General features: G+C 46.1%; 1 pseudogene; it reads left to right on the forward strand.

The window, feature by feature from the left end:
- LOC136652226 (zinc finger protein 420-like) overlaps positions 1 to 25,109 on the forward strand; it is a 398,747-nt pseudogene that overhangs the window by 356,161 nt on the left and 17,477 nt on the right.

Below are 25,109 nucleotides of genomic sequence, written 5' to 3' on the forward strand. Positions count from 1 at the left end.
GGTGGTATTATCGATTTTGAAAAATGACCTTTTAAAATACTCTCTCTTCCTACAGCTAAACATCTGGTTTGCCTTTTTCTTTATATTGCCACTGGGTAGTGAGCTGTTTGCAATGCTAGACTTTTCTTTTTCTTTTTTTTTGCCACTTCATTGCTTTTGTATATTGAGAACCTGTCAATTTCGAATTGTCAATTTCGAATTTCCAAATTCTTCTTTCCATTACCACACATTTGTTTCTATTGAATATTCGTCTGCTGTTATATTTTGCAAGATCTGCTTCTTTTGTGACTTTGCTGACTGACCATTATGTGAATGCAAAAAAAAAGAAAGAAAGAAAGAAAGAAAGAAAGAAAGAAAGAAAGAAAGAAAGAAAGAAATTGAGCAAGGATAAAGGAATTCCATTGGCTTTCATTGCACCTTTACTGTAGTATGTTGTTGGCAACCTTCAGTCTCAGAAGACTATGGTATCGCGCTCTGGATGGTGGTTCTGGCACAGCGTCTAGTGTGGCTGAAAAGGCCGATTCGGGAGTGACAATCCCTTCCACACTGGGAGCAAGTGCAGTCTGTCCCTGGTCTGTCTCCCTGGCTATGGGCCCTCCTTCTTTGCCTCTTTGCCTCAGACTGTTGGCCAAGTGTCTCTTCAAACTGGGAAAGGCCATGCTGCACAGCCTGCCTTCAAGCGGGCAGCTCAGAGGCCAGGGTTTCCCACTTGTTGAGGTCCACTCCTAAGGCCTTCAGATCCCTCTTGCAGATGTCCTTGTATCGCAAGGACTGTAGTATGACTTCATGGCATTTGTTCTCAATCTTCTCTTTTCCCAACCAGGGCCCCGACCTGAGGATGGATTTCCATGGGAACATACTTATCTGTGGTATGGCATATTCAGGACATCAAAGAACAGCCATGAGGGCCAACGATCCCTCATAGCTACCAGTTTGCATAAAGGGCTCTAGTCTGATCCACTCTGGATCCTATCTGTAATTTCGTATTCTATCATTTTGAATTTGATCACCTTTTATCCACTCCTCATTTTTAAGTCTCTTCCATTAAACTTTGGGCTGATTTGGACAATACTCTGATTGCCTAATGGATGTCAGGTGATGGACACGTGCCCTCACACCCACATGTCCCAGCTTCTCCTGTCCTTTCTGGGAGAGCTTAAGGCACTTTCTTTAATTGTAGGGGAAGGTCGTGTATGTGGGTTGACAAGCCTATTTTTAAAAGATACTCATGCGATTAAAGGAGATCGCCCAAATGCAAGAGAGGCAGCATGGACATGTGTCTTCCATAAGCACGTATGCAGGGTGACCTGATGTCAAAAAGAGAAGGCACCCCAAAATGTAGGGCATCTAAGAAAAATGTTGGACATGACAAAATTAAAGCTAAAATCACTCTTACATTAATTTCATTTGGTTAATTTAAACACTATATTACTTAGTTTTAAATTTAAAACTATATTAAATATAATTTTATTACATATAATTCATTAATTAAAAGAAGGCTATGCGCTGGCTGCTTACAGGGAAAAGGAGGACATTTACGTTCTTTCCCAGGACACGAGGCTAAAAAAAGACATGTCCTGGAAAAAAGAACATCTGGTCACCCTACATGCATGGCTTTACTGTGTGGGTCCAATTGGATATTAAAAGTATCACCTGAAGTGGTCCCATGACTGTTTCAAATCTTTTAGAATCCTGATCCTAGGGTTCTAAGTGGTTCAAGCAATGACTTGATTTCCACCTCTGTTCCAACCATGATTCATTTTCCAGAGGCCCTGCTCCTCCATTAGTGTTAAATTCATATGGTTCATACCCATTCCAGACTTTGTGGATTGGGAGGGGGTGAAGGGAGTCCACTGCATGCTGCATTTCGTTTTGTCCTACAAAAGCAGCATAAACTCATTTCCAAGGCAAAGCTGTATAAAGACCTGAGGGAGGGGAAGTTGATACTTGGGCTGGAACTATGGCCTAGCAGTGGAATAAGGGTCCAATCCTGAGCTGGGCCAGCACCAGCACTGGAAGTCAGTGTTGCAAATGTGCCATAAGGCATGCCCACAACACCCTGCGCTGAGTCGGCACTGACCCAGCACCAGCCAGATGCCACCCAGAGCTAGGTAAGAGCTCCAGGTGGTGGTGAGAGCTTCGGGGGTGGCAGGAAGCATTCCAGGGTGGTGGAGAGCAGAGCAGAGGGAGGAACTGGGTGGTAGGGGGCAGGACTGGCAGAGCTCTGGTCCGCCGGATCCTGAACTCTGTGTCGAGCCAGAAAGTCCAACATGGAATCTCTCAAGTCTGCAGTGGCAAAATAGCTGGTGCAGACTTGAAAAGCCCCATTGTGGGTTTGGGGCTATTCCAAGGAGACCTCCAGCCGCTGCCACAGCATCACAGGATACAGCAGTAACCGCTCTGGTGCCGCTGCACCTGGCAGCGCTGCCACCTTTAGGATTGGACTGTACGTTGTCCATTGCATTGGCTATGTGAACAGCTGCCTCCACCAATGGCTCGCAGTATTAGCATGAAAATTTTTGCAAAGCAGTTTATACACCCCTGACAGCCCAATCCTATCTCCCACCATTGATGACGATGCAGCCACACTGAGGGAGTGCACACTGCATTCTGGGATGGGGACGGACTAGAAAGCCAACCAGAGGGAAGTAAAACATTTACTTATCTCTGGGTAGGTCTCATGGATGCCTATGGGTCTCCTCAGACCCACACCAGCTAGCCTATGTCTGAGGAAAGAAAGGGGCGGGGTAGGCTGAAAAATAGAGGCAGGATCCAGCATGCACATTTGCTGCTGAAGTCCACTCCTTCCAGCCCATTCCCCGCCCCCTTCCCCTTCCCTACCTCTGAATACCCCTGAACCTCTCCTCCCTGTCCCCGCCTCCAACATTCTGACATCTGCAAAGCCTCTTGGAGATAATGGCACACATGCTGCTCCTCTGGTCATTTGCAGCATGAGTCATCATCCTGCTTAATTATTATTATTTTAAATGTTGGCAACCTTCAGTCTCAAAAGACTATGGTATCACGCTCTGAAAGGTGGTTCTGGAACAGCATCCAGTGTGGCTGAAAAGGCCAATTCGGGAGTGACAATCCCTTCCACACTGGGAGCAAGTGCAGTCTGTCCCTGGTCTGTCTCCCTGGCTATGGGCCTTCCTTCTTTGCTCTTAGCCTCAGACTGTTGGCCAAGTGTCTCTTCAAACTGGGAAAGGCCATGCTGCACAGCCTGCCTCCAAGCGGGCCGCTCAGAGGCCAGGGTTTCCCACCTGTTGAGGTCCACTCCTAAGGCCTTCAGATCCCTCTTGCAGATGTCCTTGTATCGCAGCTGTGGTCTACCTGTAGAGCGCTTTCCTTGCACGAGTTCTCCATAGAGAAGATCCTTTGGGATCCGGCCATCATCCATTCTCACAACATGACCGAGCCAACGCAGGTGTCTCTGTTTCAGCAGTGCATATATGCTAGGGATTCTAGCACATTCCAGGACTGTGTTGTTTGGAACTTTGTTGGAACTTTGTTGTTTGGAACTGTGTTGTTTGGAACTATTATTTTAAACAATAAATAATTAAATAATATTATTTTTTACCCTGGCATGAGGCCACCATAGGCATGGGACCCAATTGTGAGCAATTGGTCATTGGCTTGAAGCTGGCCTTGTCTCCCTGATCAAATCTCACCCCTCCTAGTAGGGCCGACCTTAAGAGCAACAGGGCCCAATTGGAAACACTTTTGTGGGGGCCTCCCTCTAATTTTGTGGGGCCCCCTCTACTAATTTTTTTAGCTCTTAGCTTGAATGGAGTCAGACCAAGAAAAAAATATATGTTACTTTGGTGCAAGTGGATAGGACTCCAGTACCTTTAGTGGTAGTGCAGAATAGACACCTGGGATGTCAGCTGGAGAGAGGAGGGAGCGTGCGGCCAGCCTGCAATGCTCCCAAACTCTTGCCCATTGCTGCCCTGTCCACAGCAGACCGCTCCAGAGAGGGTGGGAAAGAGTGAGATGTGCATGCTGCAGTCTGCATGGCACCATTTTTGGACCAAACGGAAGCAGCAGTGGGTAGGAGTTGCTTCCAAAGTGACCCAATTTCAGGCCAATTGGAAGCAGCAGTGGGTAGGATTTGCTTCCGAAGTGACCCAATTTCGGGCCAATTGGAAGTAGTGGTGGTCAGAAGAGCAGTGCGGGGCCCCCACCATGCATGGGGCCCAATTGGGTGAAATCTCCCCAATTGCCTAACTAAAAGCTGGCCCTGCTTTCTAGGTAGCCACGGGAGCAGTCAGATTTGATCAGGGAAACAGGGTCAGCTTTAGACCAATTGGACCAGTTGCTCTCAATTGGGCCCCATGCATAAGACAGCCTCACACTAGGACCACTCCCTCTCACCCTCGGCTGCAATATGATTTGTTTGTTTATATGCAAATTTGTACCCCACTTTACCTTACTAACAAGCATTCAAAGCAGCTTACAAAAATCATAACAATATTGTCTTAATGTCTATTAAGAGCTCCTAAAAACCGGTAAACAACATAAAAATCTCATTAAAAGTCAAGAACAATTGTTAAAAAGCAGAAAACCAGCAGCATAAAAATTCTAAACCTCCACATTATCTATCTTACAGTGTTGTAAGAATGATAGCAAGGTAATACATGTGATGCACTTTTCGCATTCAGAAAGCATGACACCAGTGCTAAAAAGAAACCCAAGGTAGACACCAGCAACAAGCGCTGGGAGGGGCCCAGTGGTGAGTTGAATAAGGACTCACTCACTGCTCTGCCCCTGCTAAATAGAAGACAGCCAATACTTAAAAGGCACTGTTTTGCCCAGGTAGCAGAGGATGCAATTTTATTTGTGATCCAAGATTAGGGGGAAAAGAAACAGGGGAAGCAAAGATGCTTGGAAACGAGCATAAAAGTTGTAGACCCTGGGCAGCTATTGGATACTAATCAATGTAAAGCCATATACCCAGGGAAAGAAAATAAAAACAGCACAGGTATAAAATGTGCCGAAAAGACTGAGCAGCCATGCCCATTGCAGTAAAGTGCCTTCATTTTATTGTCTCTTTACTACTGTACTAATGGGCCATTTTAATCTAAAATAAACAAGCCTTTCCCAAAAGCTGTCAGGAGAAAGAAGGAAGACTGGGGAACTGGGGAAGAGAAAGGTGTGCATAAGCTGCCCTGCCATTAGGAAGTTAACCTGTGTGGTATGGCTGGGAGATGCATTGACCTGCAGGCACACAGCTAGACTGAGTATATTATGATCCCTGTATTTATCGGCATGTATGAGGGTTTAAGGTTTATTCAATCTCAATGCCCCCCCCCCCAACACTCACACACACACACACACAAAGCCTACTTTGGCAATTTGCACAAACACCATCCATTCTCCTGTAAGCACACAAATATTGCAACGACAAAGTTTTAAATGCATATCAGAATTGATTCCAAGTAGTTTTAAAAAAATCCTTAGTAAACATGTTAATGGGCACCCCACTGAGATGGAACACTTGCTCCTATTAGATTACTACAGCCTGAACTAAACGAAAATATACGTGACACATGACTTGCTACATCTGTACAAAGATGGGAATTTACAAGGTTAGCCTTGTATTGTACTGTCTGGGGCCACAGTTGAGAAGTCTCCCAAACAGTGGCACTACTTTAAGCAGAGTGTCTCCTGCTCATCTTAATCAATGAGTGACCTCATGTGAAGGAAAGTTCTCCAGGATATATGAGAGCATCTCATAAATTTGGAAGACGCTTTGGAAGTGCCCTGTCCTGTGAGGATAAGCTTCCTTGAAGAGATGGGCTGGAAACAACAACCTGATGAATGTTACTAAATGAGAGGTATGGCCAAACTCAACAGAGAAGATTGCAAAAAGAGGCAAAAAGGTTCTCTGTTGTGAAGTCCTCATGTTAAACAGCTGCAGTACAGTTCGTTACTAGTATACAACAGTGTGTGCCTGGTGAGTGCTGCCCATCCCTTTTGCTGTGGTGCCAAGACCTTTCAAATGTCACTGCCTCCAACTGCTGTGGCTTCCTCTCCATGGCAGGAGTGGTGTCAGATGTTGGTCAGATCAGCCCTGCCTAAGGATCCACATCTATCGATCTAACTGAGGGCACAATCCTAACCCCTTATGTCTGTGCTTCCTAGCACTGACATAAGAGCATTGCAGCTCTGAGGTAAGGGAACAAACATTCCCTTGCTTTGAGGAGGCCTCCGTGAATGACACCCAACTGCAGGATGCAGCACACGTCCCATTGGCACTGCTATGCCAGTGCTGGAAAGCACTGACATAAGGGGTTAGGATTGTGCCCTAACTGATCCACTAACTAACTAAGGCCCAAATCCTAACCAACTTTCCAGCACTGGCATAGCACTGCCAATGGGACGTGTGCTGCATCCTGCAGTTGGGTGTCACTCACGGAGGCCTCCTCAAAGTAAAGGAATGCTTGTTCTCTTACCTCAGAGCTGCATTGCCCTTATGTCAGTGCTGGAAAGCAGTGACATAAGGGGTTAGGATCGCAACCTAACTAGATCCAACTGCTCTATCTAACTGGTCTACTCATTTGGGCCATCTAAACCCTTCAGTAGCAGTGGTAAAGCCTAAGGAGCCATCAGGAGGTGGGTAGAGATGCCATGTGGGCTCAGTACTACCCCAGGGCCTTCTTGGTAACCTAGTGCTGACAAGGTTCCTGGGATTCAAAAAGGAAGTGGAGAATAGAAGAAGAGTAGAGCAGAGCATGACATTCTAGTCCACTGCTCTCCTTTTTTTCACACTTTCTCTTCCACCTTCAAGAAGATCATGTCAGTTTACATGGTCCCCTCTCTCCAATTTATTCCCACAAAAATACTGTGAGGTACATTAGGCTAAAAAACTGTGACGGGGATCCCTTTGGGCACCTGCCTGAGAGAGAGAGAGAGAGAGAGAGAGAGAGAGAGAGAGGCATTTTATACTTTACTTTTACCATAATGCAAACCCTGGAAATAAAATATTTCTAAACAGGCTAAACAGGCTTCTCAGTGAAGTGCCTGTTTAGTGGGAAATGAACATCCATTTGTCTGATACTGTTCTTCAGATCCAGAGGATGTTCATTTTACACCCCATTTCCAGTGAAGTCATCCAGGCTGCTCTTCCCACACAGAATGCAGAGAAATGACACATAAGCTTCGACAGAACTTTCAGGCAACTTGACACCAGCAAGAGTCTTGGGTTAACTTCCAGGTTTTCTCTCAGATGTTTCTTCTAGGGTGGAAAGAGACAGCGCAGACAAGTGTCACGATATCTTTCTCTCTGCTGTTACGTTCTAGTCTTCTGAAGAGGCAGGTACATGAAATCCACCAAGGTGGTTGGGGAACAAGTGAGTTTTGTATTTTGCTCTGAGGTGACTCTGTGTAAGAACCAGCAAAGAGTCAGCCAATGTTTTTTTTTAAAACTAGTGTAGGTCTGATTAAATCTCGTTTTAATCCCTGCAGCTCTCAAAGTGACCGCTTAGCAATACAGACCATGGGTGCCACAATAGCCCTTTATCTGTGCGCAATGTAGATGATAAATTGTTCTCTTTTTATCAACGTCTTACAGATGAGATTAAGGCAAGATTACCTGCCTACCTAAGAGGGAAAGGAAGGATTGTTTTTAAAGAAGGGGTGGCGGGGGGGGGGAGAGGGAAAGCTATTCTGGCAAGATGTGCGTTTAATCTTGTATGCTTTTTAAAGACCAGGAGATCAAATGAAACCTTCTCACCCATCTTTGTTGCACTGATGAGCAGACTCTAATATTGCAAACCAGAAGGTAAGGTGCTGCTGGCACTGCTGATGTCATGTTCCTATGTATAATTTAGCAACCGTTGTAGGCATTTCTAAGTGGGTGGACTGTTGCCAGTATCTCACCAGCTAAAGCTAGGGTTCCCAACCCATGGTCCGTGGACCACTGGTGGTCCACAGCGCCCTCCCAGGTGGTCCGCGACCTCTCTGGTGAAAAAAGAAAAAAAAATGCCCTTCCAGGAAGAAAAAAAGCCTCTGCAGCACCAGCAACCAATCAGAGCAGCTCAGAGCATAGCCTTTCTCCGTCTCCTGCCTTCCCCCTCCACCTCCCTCCCCTCCTTGTCTGTGAGTGCCCAGACAAGCGAAAAAGTGAAGCGCAGGGGCCTTGTAATGTGTGCGCATTTGTGCAGCCTCCTGGCTCAGCTGCATACAGAGGAGAGGTGCCCTGCCGCCCACTGCCTCCAGCCTACTGCCTCCATTCCTTGACCCTGTGCCTTCAGGTGAGCCCTGGCAGCCTGGCTTTTCAGGAGTCAAATCAGGACTGCAGCCAGCCTGGGAAGTCTCTTGGGCAGGCGGGCGGGGGGGCCGCCACCACCAGACTAGGAGGAGGAGGTGGGGGGCCTGAGAAGGGGAGGAATAAGAGTAATAAGGAGGACGAACAGGAAGAGGCTCCCAAAGGCATCGCTGGCTGGCTGGCTGGCTGGCTGGCTGGGGGGGGGGGGTTTCCCTGGGAGTGGGTTTCTCTGGATGTGATTGCCCTGGGAGTCCAGACTCCAGCTGGCCAGGGAACACAGAGGAGGGGAGTTGGAGGCAGTGTGACAGCAGGAGAGCGGAGAAACAGTATGCTCAGCCCCCAGCCATGGTACCCCCTCCTCAGTTGGCAGGATTGGGCCCCCTGGATGTGCTCTTCTAACGCCCAGGGGTAGAGCAAGGGATCCAGGCAACCAGGTTTTGGCACCTCTTTTGGAGTGGGAAACAGGCAGCAGCTCTGCTGTCTTACTGCAAGCTGCTCACCTGGGGAGAGCAATCCCAGAAGTTGTAGAACAGGCACCACCGTAGCCAAGTACAGCAGGTGCAACCCCTGACTCTTCCTCCTCAGAGAGCAGCAGGAGCTTTGTCCATGGGGAGCCCTCCCCCACCTCACCCTTGGCCAGTTCCCTATCTCCTCAGATTGCAATCCTATGCATGCTTACCTTGGAGTAAGCCCCATTGACTATAATGGGACTTACTTCTGAGTAGACATGCCTAGAATGGGGCTGTTAGTCACACTGTGGCTGTGATAAACTTCTCCAGAAATTTCTCCAATCCCCTTTTAAAGGCATCTAGTCTAGATACCATCATCACATCCTGGGGCAAGGAGTTCCACAGACTAATGGCAGAGTAGGCAGCTGTTGTTTTGTGGCTGCAGCCTACCTATAGGCTTGCTCACACTCTCTTAGCTCCAACCAAAGTAGTCCACAGCTAGAGCATGACAGCAATTAGAACAGGAAGTGAAGAGAGGCTTTTCCCCCCTAAAGACCTTGCAGTGCACACCAAAAGGACTTTTCTTCCTGAGACATGCAGCAGCCATTCTGAGATGTCTCTCTGAGCTGGTGCTTCCTTCATGCGTCTCTTCTCCTTCAGGACCCACCTGGCTAAATTGTGTTGAACACTTTCCTAAGGACTCTGAACTAACAAGTGGGGGGGAAGCAGGGCCAGGGCTGTGTAACAAAAGGAACTGTGGAGGGATGTGTGTGCTTTTTGTTGACTCATTTAACTACCTTGCATGACTTGTCTATAATCCCCTTGTGCTTACCCTCTCCCTTTTTGAGGTGTTTTTCCACACTTAAAAAGGCAAGGGCTGTGTGTAATGTGGTCTGGTGTGGGGGAAAAGAGACTGGATTGAATTGGGTGGGTGTGAAAAACTCTGAGTTGGGGGGGGAATTATTATGTGTTCCATGTATTCCATGTAAACCCAAGACTTTCACAGCTAGTGAAGCAAATGCAAGCACAACCATCACATTAATTATTAAATAATCTTCTTATATATTACAAATTTAATTGTATTTTTTTGTGCAAGGGGGTGTTGCATGTGGTCCTCACCATCTCAAAATTTTGCCTTCGTGGTCCCTGAGCTCCTAAAGGTTGGGAACCAATGAGCTAATTCGATGGTAATCAGACGCATATGGTGGGTCATTGGGAAGAGCTGAAAGTTTGCTCTTAATGAAGAGCCTTGATCTGCTTCAAGTTCTACAACCCTAGGAACCCCCCTCCTTCCCTCATCACTCACACATGCTAAGGCAATATAGCTGGCCATACCTCAACTTCTTCCCCTGAGGGCTGGGGATAAGAATAGGCCCTCAGTTTGGCTGTACTTGTCGTAAGAGGCGACTGAACAGCCACCGGGTAGATGGGACTCGTCAGCCTGGGAAGGCAGCTCATCTGAGAGAAGGAAAACTCTGATCCCAAACCTCCACTGCCTTGTGGCTACATCCAGTTATGGAACAGGCTTCAGGAGTCAACCTCGAGGCAAAATCTGGAGCCGGAGTCCCTGAGGCAGTTCATGGCTGAACAAAGTCACGTTCTGGCAACTCCTGCGACATCACTGGAACCAACCGTATTGGCTTCTGCCTTTCCATTGGACCATTTCAGCGACGTGGAGAGGGGGGATTTGCTGCATGGGTAACAGTCTATCCTCCATATCTACTTTACCCAGGCTTCACGCACTGGAGAGGACACTCTGTTCCAGAACACTATTCAGAGTGCGATACCATAGTCTTCCGAGACTGAAGGATGCCAACAACAACAACCTCAACTTCTGCATTATAGCCATAATGAAGTTCTAATTTCAATTTGAGATGAATGATGTCATCTCATTTGTGATTGGAGACTCTCTAAGGACAGTAGATACGCTTGTTAAGTGAACATGCTAAGCTAGGGGAATGGATATCTCTATAGTGAATAGCCCCAGTTGTGTCTGTGTGTGCATGTATATGAACTGACCCTTTGGTTACTTATTTGTACATCAGCAAACAGACATTTTGTCCACTAAAAGGTTGTGTTTTTTTAACATCTTAAGGCACATATCTTAAGCCTAGTCAATGAAACATAACAGTATATTTATATTTCAACTGAGGTGTCACACAAGAGAGGAAAGAACAGGTCCATTCCCTGTGAGGTTCGCAATCAAGAAATCCAACTGGGATGACAGTGGAAAGTAGGGGAGTGGAGGGGAAGATTGATTAGTACTGGGAATGGGTTTACACTACTATAAATAGGATTTGATTGGAGGATGAGGGTGGATGGTATTTTAGGGTTGGGAAATTTTAGGGTTTTTGTTATTAGGCCTCACTGGTTTTATGTGTCAGGCTGGAGTGGGGAGCAATGGTGATGCCACTATTAAGAGGGCAATGGGCTTTGGGAGATATGGCAGTTGGAGAGGGCCAGCCATTATAAGAGAAGGAGGGGTAGTCAGAGAAGGACCATTACTCTCTCTTGCCCTCCATCCAGTGCTAGGACTACCAGTGGCTCTAATGGTAACGTTGATTACCTGAACCTGCTGTTCTTAAATGCCAAATCAGTGAATAATGAGATCAGACTGACCCAGGATTTAATCTGGTACGGGCAGCAATCTGACATGTATCTGGAATATCTAATCTTTGGATTTTAATGTGACTAACAGTCCAATCCAGCATAACTCCCCATGCAGCGATGCAGTGGCACCAACGGGGCATCTGCAGCATTCCACGGGGGAGGTTTGGCATCCAGAGGCCTTCTTGGGGTAAGAGAACATTTGTTTCTTTGCCCTGGGGTAAGCCCATGTCAGCTCACAACATCTACTGAGACTTATGCCAATGATATCCACGTGGACCTGTGAAAGTTGATCAAGCCCAACAAGGCATGTTTTCTGCAGAAGCCACTGCTACAAAACCTGCCCCCTTCCTGTCCCAATCCACCCTCCTCTCCACCTCCTCCCCACCCCTGTCACTGCCCCATTCCACCCACTCCACCCTGTTCCACCCTTCTTCCACCTCCCTTTCCCCCTGGGCCAACAGTAGTCTAGAGGCTGCTGGGATGTGGAACTGGTTACTCACCGCTTGCATTTTGCAGCTGACAGAAAGTGCCTAGAACACCAGAACACTAGCTGGTGCTAGCCATTTTAGAATTGGGCTGTAATGGTATCTAGAACACCTCCTGAGTGTGCAGCCAGGAGTTTCCTGGCCTTGATTAAATATAGATGTGACCATTGGATGCAGCACACGCACCATCAGCACAGCTGCATCATCAACAGTGGTGGGGGACAGATTGGTTTTCTCTTCTCCAGGCTAAACATACCAAGCTCTTTTAACTATTCCTCAAAAGATCTGGTTTCCAGACCCTTCACCATCTTATGGCCCAATCCCAACATGGCTTTACACTGCCAGAAGTAGCATTTGGCAGCATAAGGTCCTTTATGGCTGTTCCAGAATGCAGCAGCAAGCAGCCAAGTCCGTGCACAGGTGGTTCATCCATGCCCATGTCCCCCAGTGCTGGTAATTCAGCATGGGGGCCAGAGAGAGGCAGGGCAGGCAGAACACGGTGAGGAAGGGGTGGAACAGGGAGACTTGTTTCATTGAGGAGGACTTTGCAGCTTGAAACTCCCCATGGAATGCAGCACATGCCCTGTTGGTGTGGCTGCATCAGTGCATGGGGAGTTAGGTAGGTTTGGGCTGCCTGTTATCTTCTGACCCTGCTCTAGCTTCACAACGTCCTTCTTCAAACATGGTGACCAAACCTGGACACAGCATTCCAGTTTGAGTCTGTCTGATGCAGAACAGAAACAAACTATTATTCTCAACCTCAGCACAATCTATGCAGCCCAGCAATGTGTTTTGCTTTTTTTGCAGCTTAAGCTTAGTTGCAGGAGGGCAAATAAATTACTAATGGTAAAACTAATAATAGCACTAATACTACTGTACTAATCATCATCATCACATCTATCATGCCAAAGCTTCCAAAACATTTTTTTTTCCACAGTGAAATGAAAAACATCCCCCAGTGTCATTTCTTGCACATTTCATTTCTCAGAGCTAGGAAAGGGTGACTCAAATGTTCAAATAAATCACCTTTTATTTGAATCAAGCACAAAAAAAGGGAAGTGGAACCCTCAGCACAATGACTCAGCATAGCGTAGCAGGTTCTCCACATTTACCAATAAATCTCTTAAGTCTGATAAGCGCGTGCACACATGCCATGCTCCTTCCAGCTGGGCACTTCTGCCGCATAAGCCACCAGCTCAAAGGCTCACAACACAGAGGAGCAAAGCTCCAAAATTTTCCCAGTCACTCAGCAAGCTTGCAGGAGAACTTGCCTGCTAACCTGAAACAGCTGGGAATCCAATCACATAAAGAGGATCAAGAACAACTTTAAAGGGCGTTTGATCCCCCCAAACAGTCAGAACTTGGCTGTTTTACTGAGCCTCCCGCACACTAATGCTCCATCTCCCCCCACCCCCATTCACTCACTGGCACTCAAGATAAAAAGTTCTGATCCTGCCTACCCCTGAGGCTGCCGATAGACCTACAGAGAAAAGGTTGAATAGAAAGAGAGCCTGAACTGCTGGCAGCAAGCATTAAAACGCATAATTATGAGCCAGCAATATTGAAACCATATGAAACATCACAGGTGCTCCTGCACTCACAATTGCTATTGGTTTAATCCCTGCAGGATGCCATCGTGAATGTCACATTCAGTTATTTCCCCATTCTCTGAGCAAATCAATGCTGAATCTGTCAAGTCCCATTGCAAACTGATCCTGATTCTAGTGCAAAAGCTTCAGAACACTCCAGGTTCATGACAAGGGTCTGATTGCTTCAATGAACACACGGATGAATGGGGAGAAGGGAATGTCTTGCTGCTCTCATTGAAGTAGGAGGGGTTTTAGCAAGACATATGCATACCTGTCAAAACTCTCCAGCAAAACAGACAACCAAAAATACTCCCCCAGGCACACATTTGCATCAAGAAATGTAATGCAAACTGTTATGTGCGGCCCTATTTCCTTTATGTTAGACATTCTATTTATGCTAAAGAGCTACACCAGTTTAATAGTTTTCTGCTGTCCCTAGAGAACTTTGGAAATGGGTGTGAGGGTGGAGGGTGGATCACTTACTCAAAATAATCACTCAGAAATAGAAAATTCCCAGTAGTCTTTGGAGAAAGGCACAACAGTTGATGTACAACTCGTACAAGTTTGACACATAGATATGTTCACAGATGTTTTGACTTAAGCCATTGCAACAGAAGATAAGTGGATTTCTGTAACACAGATTGCATTAAAATGTCTGCAATTTGTAAGGGCCATTTTAAAGGGGGAAAAGGTAATTTTAAAAAAAATGTGCAGAAATGGTCTGTGATGGACATTAATGGAAAGCTTTTCCAGTGTAATCTAGCCTTTACTGGGGAATAGGAAATAAGCAAGTTTAGCAAATGATAATATTTATAGAAAGGGACAGGAGGTGTGTTCTAGAGGCAGAGCTGTTGCCTTGCTGAAAAAGCTAAGCAAGATCAACTCTGGTCTTGCCTTGGATGGGTGACTAGAAGCTGTTGGCTAGAGATGAAGGAGCATGGAAGAGTCTACTGGCTAAAAAAGAATAACATCCCGAGAACCAGTCCAAGGTGTGTTTTGCAGCTGCCTATGGAAGCTTGGAAAACGCAAGAGCTGTGTAGGCAGGGTGACAACTGCACTATGAAGGGAAACATCTAGAGCAGTGGTTCTCACACATTTAGCACCGGGACCCACTTTTTAGAAATGAGAATCTATCATGACCCACCAGAAGTGATGTCATGACCAGAAATGACATAATCAAGCAGGAAAATTTTTAACAATCCTAGGCTGCAAACCTATCCACACTTACCCAGGAATAAGTCCCATTGACTATCATTGTTAAAAGAATATACACAGTAGCCTGTTAAAAGTACAGGCCTGTAACATTTCCCCAAATGCAGTCACATACCATGGGAGCATCAAGTCTAATAAATTACAAATAAAAAATTGAAATGAATGGGGACCCACCTGAAATTGGTTCGTGGCCCACCTAGTGGGTCCCTACCCACAGTTTGAGAAACACTGATCTAGAGAAATGGAGGGTTCTGTGAGTTTCTTATAGAATAATCCTTGTCAAAACCCCATTCCTTATGCTCAGCCTACCTATGTAAACCGCCTTGAGTTTATGAGTCTCATGTTTATGAGTCTACAAGAAAAGCAGCATATAACTACTGTAATTAATAAATAAACATTTTCTTTGGAGTGGTTCTTTGGTGAGGAACTGGCTGGTCACCATATTGGGAGCTGAGGAGGAATCCCCCCTGCCTCCTGTTCAAACCAGCAAATGATTTTGAAAGGTTTTTGTCTAGGTGAATGTCTCTTGCAGTAAGCCTGTATCAGAGCTATGGATAAACATACTCAAGCCCAAACCTGTGTGTTGTTTTCCCAAGAGTCCCTGGGAGTGCAGGAGACAGAAGATTCTGCTCTGCTAACCAAGCAAGGGCAGAAAGGTGGCCTCCTAATATTTATACCAAGTGTCACCAATCCAGAGGTTCAATGCTGCCTATAGGTCACAGGAGCTGAGGTTGCACATTCCTATGACAATAGCTAATGAGGCTAGATTAGTTCAGGGAGTCACTGAAATTTGATCTCTGTGGCCATGGCAATTGATGGGAGGAGTGAATGGTCCTACCTCAAAGTAGGAGTTGAACTACTCAATTTTTCCTGAGTAAACTCCTTCTAATTGCTTCTGAGGGTTCTGAGAGCTATGGATACCATCCATCCAGAGTCATGCAGGTACAGAGACAGGATAAGACAGTGGACTGGGGAGAGGACTCTGATGAACTGCCCTGCAGCCTGCACCACTGATCCCATTGTGCTTGCCTGATCCAGTGGTGAAGAATCATGTAACCAAACATCCAGCAAAGGATCTTCATGTCACCTTGAGATCTGGTCATGGACAACAGTTTAGCAAATGATCCAGAGAACATCTGAGTGTATGCACACAATAGCCCTGAATCAGATAGAACAGAAAAGTTGTGCCAGTGACAAAGGGACACATGGCATGACTTTTTTAAAATGTCAAGGGCACAGAAGCTAATTAAATGTCTGGGAATCACAGCTGTTTTGTTCATCCATATAGATGTGCCCAATCAGATGGGCGTATATGCAGTTTTCTAATTTGAAATGGCAGACACATTGCCAAGTTGATGTGAGCTGTGAGACCCATGTTCAAGTGAGGTTAGGTATGCACTGCTGACCAGTTTACATATGATTTGACAAATACAGAATATTGCCAGCTTTGATTACTTTGTTCCTATGGCATGGTATTGTTGATAATTACAGACTTGCTATATACCACAAAGCCATTTACAAAGCAGAAAAAATGAATGAAAAGAGGATTACTTGTCCCAAAGGGGCTCACAATCTAAAATCATTCTGTAAATTGCAGGCCAATTTGGCTAGTTCCACAGTAATTAAAAACTGTTTCTGAGTGCACAAGGTTCACAGAAAACAAGCCGAATATACAAACCAATAGAGCAGTTGTCTTTGGGCACCTGGCCAGCTAAATACTAACTGCACAGCCACTTAATCATATTTCATTCTGAGCCAGAGGAGATCTTTGGGGGGAAATGGTGCTTGAGTCATAATACAACCGTACATTCCAAGAGAACCAAATTGTTCGACTGAACCCGTTGCATCTACAAAGGTTTGCAGCTGTGCTCTCACTCACTCAACCATATTGTGGGGCCATCCATTCAGTACGTTCTCCTGGTTTATTTGTCAACATTCACAAAAAAATACGGATACAGAGATGACGTCACATGCAAATATCCTCCTTCCTCTCCCCCTTTCACAGCCCAATCCTGAATCCGGCAGTAACCCAGAGGACTAGTGGTGCCAAAATGGTGACGGACTGTGGATGCCTTGGCAGCCTGTGGGTCCTGAGGCTACTACCAGGGTCTCCTTGGGGTAATGCCGCTGCAGTGCCAATGGGTGTACTCACCTTTGCACCCATGTTTGAGCAGGCACAGAGGAGAACCTTGTTGGGTCACTGGGCTTGGTAGGGGGTTCAGGATTTGGCGGCAGACTTTGCTGCCATCTCCATCCCCCTCAAAGGCCTGATCCTTCCCTTACACCACTCTCCCTTCCCCCCATTCTGCCCACTCCCTGCCTCTCCCTGTCCCCAAAATACTCTAGCTGGTGTTAGAAGAGCGCTGGCCAGCCGCGTGGTGCTGAGGCCCAGCACCTACTGGCGCTGACCTAGCACTTGTGCTCTTTCATCCCTCGGTGCCACAAACATTCTGTAAAGCACATTTGCAACACTTAGAGCCAGCAGGTATGCACATCTTGCCAGCAGTGAGCCCTCAGGATCAGACTCTCACTCCCTCCAAAATCATTGATGATATCACTATTTTAATAACATCACAGGACCAGGATTTAAGACTAAACTCTAGATGTCTTGTTTTTAAACTCTGATCTTGGCATTTCCTGCTTAGTTTGCCTGAGTAGTGGAAAAACTTATTACGGAACGAATGATTTGGTAGATGTATGATTCCAGTTGTTTTAATTGGGGTAATAATTTCACTGACAGAATCTATAGGTACTGTGGGTAAATATAAGGGTTTCAAGTGTTCACATTCCCCTGAGGGCTGGGGATAAGAATAGGCCCTGTTTGGCTGTACTTGTCATAAGAGGTGACTAAACAGCCACCAGGTAGATGGGACTCTATAGCCTGGGAAGGCAGCTCCTCTGAGAGAAGGAAAACTCTGATCCCAAACCTCCACTGCCTTGTGGCTACATCCAGTTACGGAAAAGGCTTCAGGAGTCAGCCTCGAGGCAAAATTTGGAGCCGGAGTCCCTGAGACTGTTCATGGCTGAACTCAGTCACATTCTGGCAACTCCTGCGACGCTGCTGGAACCAACCGTATTGGCCTCTTCCTTTCCATTGGACCATTTCAGCGACGTGGAGAGGGGGGATTTGCTGCATGGGTAACAGTCTATCCTCCATATCTACTTTACCCAGGCTTCGCACACTGGAGAGGACACTCTGTTCCAGAACCACCATTCAGAGCACAATACCATAGTCTTCAGAGACTGAAGGATGCCAACAACAAGTGTTCACATGAAACTTAAAAGCACCCTAACAACATGAGATAATTGCTAGGAGAAGCAGCAGGGGAGAGGATTAAGCATAATGTTGTTTTTTTTTAGAACTACATTTCATTTAAGAGCCAATTCCAACATGCAATTTCCACCAAGCTACAGTTCTCCCATAGGACTGCACCACCTCAGAATACATGTGAGGGTTCATTTGATTGAAACAGCATTCACTGCAAAGTTTGCCGGCATGTCAGAAACAAGCAATATCCAAGAGACGCCCTTGCCATATGAAACTTTTGAGCCATCTCAAGTTAGATTTCCATATGCAAGGAGTTGTTTTGATGAGGGGGCATTTCCAAACAAGCAATCCCTCCTGTACCTTCTGATGCCAATAAAGCAGTGTTTCTCAAACTGTGGGTTGGGACCCACTAGGTAGGTCGAGAGCCAATTTCAGGTGGGTGCCGATTCATTTCAGTATTTTATTTTCAATATATTAAGCTTGATGCTCCCATGGTATGTGACTGCATTTGGAGAAATGTTACAGACCTGTACTTTGAACAGGCTACTATGTATATTCTTTTAACAATGATAGTCGATGGGACTTCCTCCTGGGTAAGTGTGGGTAGGATTGCAGACCAGGATTGTCAAAAATTTTCCTGCTTGATGATGTCACTTCCAGTCACGACTTAACTTCCAGTGGGTCCTGACAAATTCTCTTTCTAAAAAGTGGGTCCCAGTGCTAAATGTGTGAGAACCACTGCAATACAGCAATACCTTGACATTCATCCACTTGACTTCCGACACTTTGCTCTTTCAGCAGTTTGCAGTTAAAAGCACATTTCAAATTTTGTCCATGCGCTTTATTCTTTTGTCTGATTTCATCCAATCTTCTATTCATATGTTTATTTTTCTTTTATTTCTGTTTATTTAGGTTTTGCACATATTCATGTGTTATATAATTTTTTTTTCCACTAGCAAAAATAAATTTGCTCACCAGCAGCCCAATCCTCTGGTACTGTGGCACCGCTAGTTTTCAGCAGTGTCAAAATGACTGCAGGGCCTGAGCAGCCACCAGAATCTCCTCCTGCTATATAGTGGGCACAAAACCGAGGAGGCCAATGTCAAACGCCTTGGCTCAGGAGGGAGCATAGGATTCGGCAGCAGACTCTGCCGCCAACCTCAACCCCCTCTCGGGCTTGATCTTCCTCTTGGTTCACCCTTCCTCCATCCATTTCCATCCTTCCTCCACCTTCCCCCTGCCCTTCCCCCAGCCCCCAAAAGTCTCACTATCAACCAGTGGGAGCGTTTACCACCTACTGCTCTGGTCCGGTGTCTTCTTGGCACTGAGGCCTAGTGCTGACCGACTCTGGCCTCTCCATCAGTGCAGCAGGCTTACCACCAGTGGCAATGTCCCTTATGGCACTTTTACGGTGGGCAGGGCAGCTTGCCAACCTCTGGCGCTGCCTCAGCATAGGATTGGGCCCTAAACAAGGCTATCCTTTTACTTCATTTTTTACTTTTCTTCATGCTCTGGTCCGTCACCAGATGAAAGTGCGTGGTGCTGCTGTACTCAGATATGACTAAACCATGTGCATGAGGGCACACGTAAACTGATTGCCAGAACTGCAGAAGTTCCATGTTGTGCACCAGCTCCACAAAGAGTATCAAACGCTGGTGAATGCCCATTTCAGGGGTGGCCTTGTTTGTTTTTCAGGCCTCTGTAGGCATTTCTCAGCATAATTTATGGGCAACTAAACTCAAAGAGCAGGCAAGGCAAGCATGTATTTAGTCTTGGCTGGGATTGTTTATAAAAGAACCTTGATGGAGAACACCTCTGTTTCCCACTCTTTCCTGACAATCTTGGCTTAATTCATTCTTATTGATTTTAAAACCAATCCATTATTTTTTGCAATGGCCAGACAGCAAAGAGGCATAAGAAAAAAAGCTCACACCTGCATATTCCAAATTTAATAGTCATCAAAGTCAAGATCCTTGACAGATTTTAGAAATAAAGCCTTATTTATTCACCATCATTTTTTAGCAGAACACAAGACAGAAGTGGCAGGAATGCATACTGTTAAGGGAACCTACAGACCGTATGTATGTGATATATGCGAGCTTTCCTCAGGTAATTCTCCCCGCCTCCCTTTTTGGTTTGGGGTGGGGAGAGAAATCAATTATTAATGACATTTTGCCAAATAAAGCCTTATCCTTCTAGGCTTACATTTATTTAACTTCTCCAAAAGAGAGACAGAGAGGGTCGGTGGAAAAAGCATCTTCCAAGCTGTCATTATAGATGATAGACAATTCCACCAGGCAGTTCTCCCCAGTGGCGGCTAGTTTCGTGCCTGCTGTCAAATGATTTTTATATATATATATATATATATATATATATATATATATATATATATATATATATATATATTTCCAGATAACACACATTCACACAAAGTTTAAGAAGAGCGGCTGGTGGGGGTGATCTAAATGGTTTTATTAGCAAAACTCAAATACTGTGGTTATTTTCACAGACTTTGATATGCACTTAAAATGCAAAGAGAAAACAATTGTCAACTCGGCTATTGCAGAGAATAAAATATGTGACTGGAGAGAGAAAATGAGATGGGAGGCTGTTCCCTCCATATCTACCCAAAGGGCTAGCAGGAATGTATGTATATGCTACTCTATGCCTGAAGTTCTATCCCAAGCCACATCATTCCATATGGCTCATTAACTATCATATAGCACTTTGGCTAAATTTTCTAGTGGTGCAAAGAATCACAACAGAGAAGACAACAAAGTTACCAGATCAAGTTTTCAAAAATAAGAAATGCAATATCTGGTGTTTGGATTTCAATGTAACAAGAGCATTCTCAAATGCTTCTTATGTTCTGTGGAGTATGCTAGCCCGTAGATGTTCCAGATCAGAGGAGAACCTCCTGCACCTGCAGCAGGAACAAAAGAAATCAAAAAGGTGCCCCACAATGGGCAGGGAAAGTAGGTTTGGTGAGGGCAGCTACTGAAGAAGAGGTGCTCCAAGTGGGCAAAACCTCACAAAAACATAGTGGAAGTATTCATGTACCACCAAAATGGACAGTGTGGATCAAAAGTGTTGCTAAAGGCATTGGCATCTGGGGTGGTGAAATCCTGATGTTGCGATGTCACATGACATAGTGACCTCATTTCTGGGTTCTTCCAGAGGAGGCAGTGGTGGCAGCAGCTTTGTGATCTTGCTGCCACCCTTTTCCCTCTCTTTGGAAGAGAGCCTCCAAAGGAGAAGGAATGGGGTGGCAGTGAGATCACAGAGCCACCAAAACACAAGGAGGAAGACCGCAACCACAGTGATGCTGCTGCTTCTCCTGCCACTGCCATCTTGGCTGGGCCTCACACAGCATCCCCTTCCAGTCTGGCACCCAGCACAGACTGCCCCCCCACCCCCTGCTTGCTATGCCACTGGTATGTTGGATGATCTCAGCTGCAAAGAAAAAGTCAAAATTCTGCTCCTGGGGCAGGGGTAGCTACAGAGCTTTGGACAAAGAATGCAAAGACATTCTTTGCTGAATAATGGTATCTGAAACATCTCCTGGTGTGCAGCCAGGAGTTTCCTGGGCTTGATTGAGTTAAGGTGTGTTCTTCCAGAAAGGCTTAATTGCAGCCCAATTGGAGAGGTTCCTGAGGGATACAAGGTATGGCAGGGTGTGGGCGGCATCCATGCTTAGGTTGTTAGTTAGATGCTCCCTGGTGAAGGAGGCTTAAAAGACTGTGCAGGTGGCCTGGCCAATGGGCAGATAGGCTTAATTAAGTATGCCGGAAGACCTGTGCTTGCCTGAATTTGCAAGACCTTACAGGAAGGTGAAGCACAGCTTCCCCACAGTGCTACAACTTTCCTTTCTGATCATTAGCATGATTAAAGGGATTCATGCCTCACTCCCTCAAAGGAGAGGCCCTGGCCCTTCCCAACTGAGGAGGCTCACAGCAGTGGTAACTATCACTCTGCACAGAAGCTCCAGGCTGATTCCTCTGGATAGCCTGTTCAGCTTGAGCCACAGGCAGGCACGTAGATGATCCGTGACCTGAAGGGATACTGTGGTCCTGCATTTTATGAGGTGTAAGAACGGTTTGAACAGTTCCTGCAAGGGGTGAAGGTGGAACCTGGACCAATCCACCACATCCTGGCAAGACACCATTAGACCCAGAAGGGAGGCCAGCTCCAGGAGCAGCACACTTTGCGCTGACCTTGTGGGTTGGAGCAGTCATTAGAGAATGTTGGCGTTCTGGAGAGAAAAATGCAAAACTCCTTGGTGTCCACTAGAAGGCCCAGGTGTTCCAACTGTCGCGGAGTCAGGTAGTTCTTCTTCTCATTGACAACAAATCCATGTCGACACAGTACCCGCAGAGTGGTCTGAGATCCCTCTCCTCATGAACAAAGGAGGGGGAATTTGATTAGGATATCATTGAGATACAGGAAGAGAGCAATTCCCTATTGTCTCAGTGATGCCACCAGCATCACTGGATGAGGAAAATCCTGGATGAGGATTTTCGTAGAGACGCAGGGCACTGCCATGAGACCAAAGGGGAGGACTCTGTATTGAAAATGGCACCTCCCGTAACAAAATCTGAGATACTGCAGATGCTGGGGAAGGATAGGAACATGTAGATAGGCCTTGGATAGGTCTATGGAAGTCATGAAGTCCCCTTCCTCTATGGCAGCCATGATTGACCTCCAGGTCTCCATCTTGAACCTCTTCTTGACTAAGAAGTGGTTTAGACACTTGAGGTCTAATATGATTCTCATGTCCCCATTCCTCTTCGGGACTAGGAAGAACACCGAGTAGACTTCCTTGCCCCTTTGGTTCCGTGGAACTGGCTCTATTGCCCGGATATCCAGCAGGTGTTGATAGCCTGCAGCTTCTGTTGGTATTTGGAAGGGTCCCTGGAAATTGGGAATTGCCAAAACCTGGTTTGTGGACAACTGGCGAACTCTAAGGAGTATCCTCGCGAGACAGTCTGGACCAACCAGGCGTCGGAGGTGGTAGCCCACCAGCAGCCTGCGAATCCAAGGAGGCACCCCCAATATGGCAGGGGGAGTTTCCTGGCCTGGCGTCATGCCCACCTTGGGTCCTTGAAGGACTTGGATGTAGCCTGCCCTCTGTTGGAGGAGAGTCTGCCTCTAGGGAGAGTCAGGCATTTGTCCACCTGGACCTGGATTTTTGATGGGGCTGGTCACATCTGCGAGGACTGCTGCTGAAGTTGCACAAGCCTGCACAAGCCTGCACAAGCACAGAGCCAGCTCTCATTTACAAAACAGCTGGACGCTCCAGAAATCTGGGCAGGTCCCAGCGAGGCTGCAGCTGCTGAGAAAAGGAGAAACACAACCAGCATAGACCATATTCCTTTTCCTGAAGCAGTTCGTGATTCATGACATGTCATTCTTTTCTAACACACAATAACGGTCTGTTGGGGTTATGGCAGGGTTGTGGTTGTTGTTGTTCTCTTCTCTCTCTTTTTGCCATGCATGTGCTTTTCATGTGAACTTAGGCCAGCCGTCACACAGAAAACAGCCTCCATGAAATATTCATTTATGTCAGATCACGGCGGCATCTATTTTATCAAATAGCTGACAGCGTCTACACTCCGCTAATCGAACCCCCCAGCAGGAGGCTTAAGGCAGTGAGCTGCACGGGTAGGAAGGAGATCTGACTGTATAACCTCAGCACACATTTCTCAACAAGGAAGGAAGGAAGGAAGGAAGGAAGGAAGGAAGGAAGGAAGGAAGGAAGACAGGTTCACATGAATTGGAGCTAGTTGGTCACATTTGTTCCTATAGTAACCTTGCAAGGACACAGAGGAGGGGGAGTGGAAATATGACATTTTACACCACCATTTGATCATGAGCTCATCACGTAATCTCCACCAGCAGCTTGCTGTTCCTAAGATTTGGGGAGTCACAGCAAGCCATATGGGAGAGCTAAATTCATCTTGCTACCATCATAAACAGAGACCTATAAATGAAGTAAATATTATCTTGCTTCAATTTATTACAGTGTTTGTAGAGGCAATAGCACTGAAGTTCCTTTCATTACACTCTTTTGATCAATCTAACTGATTACAGGAAAACCTTTTATTTAATACATTCCATTTATTTTAACCTTATGTCCCTATTGCGATGCCTCCAGGTTTCCTTGGATGGTCAGGTTATTGTTTTATTGAATGCGTATTCATATTGCTGCAGACCTTAGATCAGGGGTGCCCAAACCCCAGCTCTGGGGCCACTTGTGGCCCTCGAGGCCTCTCAATGTGGCCCTCAGGGAACCCCCAGTCTCCAATGAGCCTCTGGCCCTCCGGAGATTTGTTGTAGCCCGCAGTGGCCCGACGCAACTGCTCTCAGCCTGAGGGTGACTGTTTGACCTCTCGACTGAGCTGTGGGTTGAGGGCTCCCTCCACTGCTTATTGTTTCACATCTGTGATGCTTTTTATAGGCCTTGAGCTATTGCAAGACCTTCATTCATTCATATAAGTTCATCTTTAATATTTTCATTTATGTAAACTTATGTAAATTTATTCAAATTTTAAATGTAAACTAATTCCTTTTTTTCCCCTGGCCCCCAACACAATGTCAGAGAGATGATGTGGCCCTCCTACCAAAACTTTGGACACCCCTGCCTTAGATGTATGCATTCCTGAGATACCCCAGAGAAAAGCTAAAATGCAAACATTTTTAATCCTACCTGTATATGTAGAACAAAACATTTATTTCCCCCTGACCCCAATTATTTATTGCATTTATTCCACCTTTCCTCTAAGGAGTTCCAGGTGGAACACATTGTTTTGTTCCCCCTTTTTCCTTCACAACAACCCTGTGAAGCAGCTTAGCTGGAGTTTTAGCCATTCCAGGAGATGTCAGCAGCAGCATTTGTAGTGTGAGGCAGAAGATGGTCTGACCTGTTTGCTGGGATAGTGTTACATATACACCATTACCAGCCCTGACTAGTTCTTTGCTTTGGCAGACTTCTGCAATCCTATGCATAAACTTTAAAAGGAGAGCAGCACAGACACTAGTTTCCCTGTAGTCTCTCCCTCTACTAGGAAGCCCTCAACTTCCTTGATCTGATATATGAGAACTCATAAAGGCATTCTGCACATGTTCTGAGCAGTCCTGTGGGGGATCCTGGCACAAATCAAGCTGTGGTCTAATCTCCTCTATAACAGAGACATTAATCTGTAACCCTGGTTGTTCAAAAATTGGATG

This window comes from Tiliqua scincoides, chromosome 5 (genome assembly GCF_035046505.1).
Source record: "Tiliqua scincoides isolate rTilSci1 chromosome 5, rTilSci1.hap2, whole genome shotgun sequence".
NCBI classification, from domain to species: Eukaryota; Metazoa; Chordata; class Lepidosauria; order Squamata; family Scincidae; genus Tiliqua; species Tiliqua scincoides.